The sequence below is a fragment of the Oncorhynchus masou genome, unplaced genomic scaffold, assembly GCF_036934945.1.
Source record: "Oncorhynchus masou masou isolate Uvic2021 unplaced genomic scaffold, UVic_Omas_1.1 unplaced_scaffold_545, whole genome shotgun sequence".
In the NCBI taxonomy this organism is placed as follows: Eukaryota; Metazoa; Chordata; class Actinopteri; order Salmoniformes; family Salmonidae; genus Oncorhynchus; species Oncorhynchus masou.
In genome coordinates, this window is record NW_027011865.1 from 367766 (window position 1) to 373765 (window position 6000).

The 6000-nt window shown below is 46.1% G+C and overlaps 1 pseudogene; it reads left to right on the forward strand.

The window, feature by feature from the left end:
* The window catches only part of LOC135536018 (C-myc promoter-binding protein-like), a 167222-nt pseudogene that overhangs the window by 157944 nt on the left and 3278 nt on the right, over window positions 1-6000 (forward strand).

Sequence of the window (6000 nt, forward strand, 5' to 3'; positions counted from 1 at the left end):
TAGCCTACCACCCCTATCCTACCACCCCTAGCCTACCACCCCTATCCTACCACCCCTAGCCTACCACCCCTAGCCTACCACCCCTTGCCTACCACCCCCAGTCTATCACCCCTATCCTACCACACCTATCCTACCACCCCTATCCTACCAACCCTAGCCTACCACCCATATCCTACCACCCCTAGCCTTCCACCCCTAGCCTACCACCCCTCGCCTACCACCCCTAGTCTACCACCGGTGTTGGTAATCCTACCACCCCCAGCCTACCACCCCTATCCTACCACCGCTAGCCTACCACCCCTAGTCTACCACCCCTATCCTACCACCCCTAGTCTACCACCCCTAGTCTACCACCCCTAGCCTACCACCCCTATCCTACCACCCCTATCCTACCACCCCTATCCTACTACCCCTATGTTAACACCCCTATCCTACCACCTGTTAGTGACCCGAGACTACCACCCCTAGTGGTACCACCCCTAGCCTACCACCCCTAGCCTACCACCCCTATCCTACCACCCCTAGTCTACCACCCCTGTTAGCCTACCACCCCTATCCTACCACCCCTATCCTACCACCTCTCTGTTACCACCTCGCCTACCAGTCCCTAGTCTACCACCCCTATCCTACCACCCCTAGCCTACCACCCCCAGTCTATCACCCCTAATCTACCACCCCTAGCCTACCACCCCTAACCTACCACCCCTAGCCTACCACCCCTAGCCTACCACCCCTTGCCTACCACCCCTAGTCTACCACCCCTAGCCTACCACCCCTAGCCTACCACCCCTAGCCTACCACCCCTATCCTACCACCCCTATCCTACCACCCCTATAGTGACCAACCCTAGTAGCCTACCACCCATATCCTACCACCCTAGCCTTCCACCCCTAGCCTACCACCCCTAGTCTACCACCCCAATCCTACTGTTTAGACCTACCACCCCTATCCTACCACCCCTAGCCTACCACCCCAGTGACCACCCCTAGTCTAGTACCCCTATCCTACCACCCCTAGTCTACCACCCTAGTCTACTAGTCAGTGTTAGCCTACCACCTGTTATCCTACCATTAGTCAGTGTTATCCTACCACCCCTATCCTAACACCCCTATCCTACCACCCCTACCCTACCACCCCTATCCTACCACCCCTAGCCTACCACCCCCAGTCTACCACCCCTAGCCTACCACCCCTATCCTACCACCCCTAGTCTACCACCCCTATCCTACCACCCCTATATACCACCCTCTCGCCTACCACCCCTTAGTCAGTACCAGTATATCCTACCACCCTAGTGACCTGAGACCAGTCCCTAGTACCACCCCCTAGTCTTCCACCCCTAGCCTACCACCTGAGACTATTGGTCACCACTAGCCTACCACCCCTAGCCTACCAGCCCTAGCCTACCACCCCTAGTCTACCACCCCTAGCCATTTAGTGACCTGAGACCATTAGTCAGTGTTAGTATAGTGGTAGTGTCCTCTCTCCCTCTGTTAGTGACCTGAGACTATTAGTCAGTGTTAGTATAGTGGTAGTGTCCTCTCTCTGTTAGTGACCTGAGACTATTAGTCAGTGTTAGTATAGTGGTAGTGTCCTCTCTCTCTCTGTTAGTGACCTGAGACTATTAGTCAGTGTTAGTATAGTGGTAGTGTCCTCTCTCTCTGGTAGTGACCTGAGACTATTAGTCAGTGTTAGTATAGTGGTAGTGTCCTCTCTCTCTGTTAGTGACCTGAGACTATTAGTCAGTGTTAGTATAGTGGTAGTGTCCTCTCTCTCTGTTAGTGACCTGAGACTATTAGTCAGTGTTAGTATAGTGGTAGTGTCCTCTCTCTCTGTTAGTGACCTGAGACTATTAGTCAGTGTTAGTATAGTGGTAGTGTCCTCTCTCTCTGTTAGTGTTCTGAGACTATTAGTCAGTGTTAGTATAGTGGTAGTGTCCTCTCTCTGTTAGTGACCTGGGACTATTAGTCAGTGTTAGTATAGTGGTAGTGTCCTCTCTCTCTCTCTCTGTTAGTGACCTGAGACTATTAGTCAGTGTTAGTATAGTGGTAGTGTCCTCTCTCTCTCTGTTAGTGACCTGAGACTATTAGTCAGTGTTAGTATAGTGGTAGTGTCCCTCTCTCTGTTAGTGACCTGAGACTATTAGTCAGTGTTAGTATAGTGGTAGTGTCCTCTCTCTCTGTTAGTGACCCGAGACTATTAGTCAGTGTTAGTATAGTGGTAGTGTCCCTCTCTCTCTGTTAGTGACCTGAGACTATTAGTCAGTGTTAGTATAGTGGTAGTGTCCTCTCTCTCTGTTAGTGACCTGAGACTATTAGTCAGTGTTAGTATAGTGGTAGTGTCCTCTCTCTGTTAGTGACCAGAGACTATTAGTCAGTGTTAGTATAGTGGTAGTGTCCTCTCTCTGTTAGTGACCAGAGACTATTAGTCAGTGTTAGTATAGTGGTAGTGTCCTCTCTCTGTTAGTGACCTGAGACTAGTAGTCAGTGTTAGTATAGTGGTAGTGTCCTCTCTCTCTGTTAGTGACCTGAGATTATTAGTCAGTGTTAGTATAGTGGTAGTGTCCTCTCTCTCTGTTAGTGACCTGAGACTATTAGTCAGTGTTAGTATAGTGGTAGTGTCCTCTCTCTCTCTGTTAGTGACCTGAGACTATTAGTCAGTGTTAGTATAGTGGTAGTGTCCTCTCTCTGTTAGTGACCTGAGACTATTAGTCAGTGTTAGTATAGTGGTAGTGTCCTCTCTCTCTGTTAGTGACCTGAGACTATTAGTCAGTGTTAGTATAGTGGTAGTGTCCTCTCTCTGTTAGTGACCAGAGACTATTAGTCAGTGTTAGTATAGTGGTAGTGTCCTCTCTCTCTCTGTTAGTGACCTGAGACTATTAGGCAGTCAGTATAGTGGTAGTAGTAGACTATTGGTAGTGTCATAGTGGTAGTGTCCTCTCTCTGTTAGTGACCAGAGACTATTAGTCAGTGTTAGTATAGTGGTAGTGTCCTCTCTCTGGTAGTGACCTGAGACTATTAGTCATGTGTTAGTATAGTGGTAGTGTCCTCTCTCTGTTAGTGACCTGAGACTATTAGTCAGTGTTAGTATAGTGGTTAGTGACCTGAGACTCTCTCTCTCTGTTAGTGACCTGAGACTATTAGTCAGTGTTAGTATAGTGGTAGTGTCTCTCTCTCTGTTAGTGACCTGAGACTATTAGTCAGTGTTAGTATAGTGGTAGTGTCCCTCTCTCTCTGTTAGTGACCAGAGACTATTAGTCAGTGTTAGTATAGTGGTAGTGTCCTCTCTCTGTTAGTGACCTGAGACTATTAGTCAGTGTTAGTATAGTGGTAGTGTCCTCTCTCTCTCTGTTAGTGACCAGAGACTATTAGTCAGTGTTAGTATAGTGGTAGTGTCCTCTCTCTCTCTGTTAGTGACCTGAGACTATTAGTCAGTGTTAGTATAGTGGTAGTGTCTCTCTCTCTCTGTTAGTGACCTGAGACTATTAGTCAGTGTTAGTATAGTGGTAGTGTCCTCTCTCTCTGTTAGTGACCAGAGACTATTAGTCAGTGTTAGTATAGTGGTAGTGTCCTCTCTCTCTCTGAGACTATTAGGCAGTGTTGTATAGTGGTAGTGTCCTCTCTCTGTTAGTGTTCTGAGACTATTAGTCAGTGTTAGTATAGTGGTAGTGTCCTCTCTCTCTCTCTGTTAGTGACCTGAGACTATTAGTCAGTGTTAGTATAGTGGTAGTGTCCTCTCTCTCTGTTAGTGACCTGAGACTATTAGTCAGTGTTAGTATAGTGGTAGTGTCTCTCTCTCTGTTAGTGACCTGAGACTATTAGTCAGTGTTAGTATAGTGGTAGTGTCTCTCTCTCTGTTAGTGACCAGAGACTATTAGTCAGTGTTAGTATAGTGGTAGTGTCCTCTCTCTCTGTTAGTGACCTGAGACTATTAGTCAGTGTTAGTATAGTGGTAGTGTCTGTTAGTGACTCTCTCTCTCTGTTAGTGACCTGAGACTATTAGTCAGTGTTAGTATAGTGGTAGTGTCCTCTCTCTCTGTTAGTGACCTGAGACTATTAGTCAGTGTTAGTATAGTGGTAGTGTCTCTCTCTCTCTGTTAGTGACCTGAGACTATTAGTCAGTGTTAGTATAGTGGTAGTGTCCTCTCTCTCTGTTAGTGACCTGAGACTATTAGTCAGTGTTAGTATAGTGGTAGTGTCCTCTCTCTCTGTTAGTGACCTGAGACTATTAGTCAGTGTTAGTATAGTGGTAGGTGTCCTCTCTCTGTTAGTGACCAGAGACTATTAGTCAGTGTTAGTATAGTGGTAGTGTCCTCTCTATTAGTAACCTCTCTGTTAGCATAGTGACCTGAGACTATTAGTCAGTGGTAGTATAAGAAAATCCTCTCTCTCTGTTAGTGACCTGAGTCTATTAGTAAGTGTTAGTATAGTGGTAGTGTCCTCTCTGTTAGTGACCTGAGACTATTAGTCAGTGTTAGTATAGTGGTAGTGTCCTCTCTCTCTGGTAGTGACCTGAGACTATTAGACAGTATAGTGGTAGTGTCTGTTAGTGACCTGGGACTATTGTTAGTATAGTGGTAGTGTCCTCTCTCTCTCTGTTAGTGACCTGAGACTATTAGTCAGTGTTAGTATAGTGAGTAGTGTCCTCCCTCTCTCTAGTCTGTTAGTGACCTGTTAGTGACCAGAGACTATTAGTCAGTGTTAGTATAGTGGTAGTGTCCATCTCTCTGTTAGTGACCTGAGACTATTGGTCAGTGTTAGTATAGTGGTAGTGTCCTCTCTCTGTTAGTGACCTGAGGCTATTAGTCAGTGTTAGTATAGTGGTAGTGTCCTCCTCTGTTAGTGACCTCTCAGTGTTAGTATAGTGACCTGTTAGTGACCAGAGACTATTAGTCAGTGTTAGTATAGTGGTAGTGTCCTCTCTCTCTGTTAGTGACCTGAGACTATTAGTCAGTGTTAGTATAGTGGTAGTGTCCCTCTCTCTCTGTTAGTGACCAGAGACTGTATAGTGGACCTGTTAGTGAGACTATTAGTCAGTGTTAGTATAGTGGTAGTGTCTCTCTCTCTGTTAGTGACCTGAGACTATTAGTCAGTGTTAGTATAGTGGTAGTGTCCTCTCTCTCTGTTAGTGACCAGAGACTATTAGTCCAGTGTTAGTATAGTGGTAGTGTCCTCTCTCTCTGTGTTAGTGACCTAGGACTATTGGTCAGTGTTAGTATAGTGGTAGTGTCCTCTCTCTCTGTTAGTGACCTGAGACTATTAGTCAGTGTTAGTATAGTGGTAGTGTCCTCTCTCTCTCTATTAGTGACCTGAGACTATTAGTCAGTGTTAGTATAGTGGTAGTGTCCTCTCTCTCTCTGTTAGTGACCTGAGACTATTAGTCAGTGTTAGTATAGTGGTAGTGTCCTCTCTCTCTGTTAGTGACCTGAGACTGTTAGTCAGTGTTAGTATAGTGGTAGTGTCTCTCTCTCTCTGTTAGTGACCTGAGACTATTAGTCAGTGTTAGTATAGTGGTAGTGTCCTCTCTCTCTGTTAGTGACCAGAGACTATTAGTCAGTGTTAGTATGGTGGTAGTGTCCTCTCTCTCTGTTAGTGACCAGAGACTATTAGTCAGTGTTAGTATAGTGGTAGTGTCCTCTCTCTGTTAGTGACCTGAGACTATTAGTTAGTGTTAGTGTAGTGGTAGTGTCCTCTCTCTCTGTTAGTGACCAGAGACTATTAGTTAGTGTTAGTATAGTGGTAGTGTCCTCTCTCTCTGTTAGTGACCAGAGACTATTAGTCAGTGTTAGTATAGTGGTAGTGTCCTCTCTCTCTGTTAGTGACCTGAGACTATTAGTCAGTGTTAGTATAGTGGTAGTGTCCTCTCTCCCTCCTCAGTTGGGTGTCTGTTGGATCACGTGACGTCTCATTAGAGAAGCTGTTTGAAGCAGCCGCCTGCTGAAACTATCTGCAGCGGATACCAGGAGCTCCTCCTGGTCCTAACACTGATCTGTGTGTGTGT